Source organism: Pygoscelis adeliae, unplaced genomic scaffold (genome assembly GCF_000699105.1).
Source record: "Pygoscelis adeliae isolate BGI_AS28 unplaced genomic scaffold, ASM69910v1 Scaffold641, whole genome shotgun sequence".
Classification (NCBI taxonomy): Eukaryota; Metazoa; Chordata; class Aves; order Sphenisciformes; family Spheniscidae; genus Pygoscelis; species Pygoscelis adeliae.
In genome coordinates, this window is record NW_008824013.1 from 92,436 (window position 1) to 93,136 (window position 701).

The 701-nt window shown below is 54.6% G+C and overlaps 1 long non-coding RNA gene across 1 annotated transcript in view; it reads left to right on the forward strand.

Moving 5' to 3' along the window:
* The first annotated feature begins 6 nt into the window (after nt 1–6).
* Nucleotides 7–701, forward strand: part of LOC103919414 — a 1,536-nt gene continuing 841 nt past the window's right edge. Inside the window, exon 1 of the long non-coding RNA XR_663742.1 lies at nt 7–217. This is a non-coding gene — a long non-coding RNA (uncharacterized LOC103919414). The remainder of the gene's footprint in view (nt 218–701) is intronic.

The following is a 701-nucleotide window of genomic DNA, read 5'->3' on the forward strand; positions in this document are numbered from 1 at the left end:
CCTATTCCTCCTGTCCTTTCCCTTCATCCCTTCATCCTGCCCCCAAGGAAAGCAAAGTAGGATCTTCTTGCTTGTTGCCCTGATCAAGAAATAATGACTCGCTAATGGACGCGGGAGGAACAGCAGGCCTGAAAATACGCCCTCAATTATTGTCACGTTGTTGTACGCTGAGGCGCGAGCGCTGGGTGATTTTTGCTGACTTGTGCATCTTCCGCAGGTAAGTGTCTTGCCCCAGAGAAGGAACCATCCGAATGAAATGGGGTTTGCTACGTGCCGGTCCCTCCCAGCTGTCAGGGCGTATGTTCGTAGCACCTGGTTTTGGGGCATTTCAGGCAAGATTAGCCCAGGTGCTTCAGAGGAGCGTGGGCAGCCCGGGCCAGCTCTGGGAACTCCCGGTTCCTTGCTGCTGGCAGTTCCAGGTGCCCAGTGTGAAACCTGTGAACAGATGGGCAGAGGCCAAGGGTTTAATGGGGCAGAACTGGGTCAAACTCTAACAGGTTTGTGGAAGACGAGCTGACGTGTAAGTAATTGCGCTCTTCCTGCTGCCTGCGCCCCGGGATGGAAGGGAGCGCACGTGTTTAGGGATGGTTCCCGGCTGACTGAGACAGAGAGGAGCAAGTCTGTTCAATCATCCCAGCTGCCAGCAGCCAAGGAAGTGGTGCTTCACCTTTATGCTGAAGAATCTTACGGTGGGGGAAGAG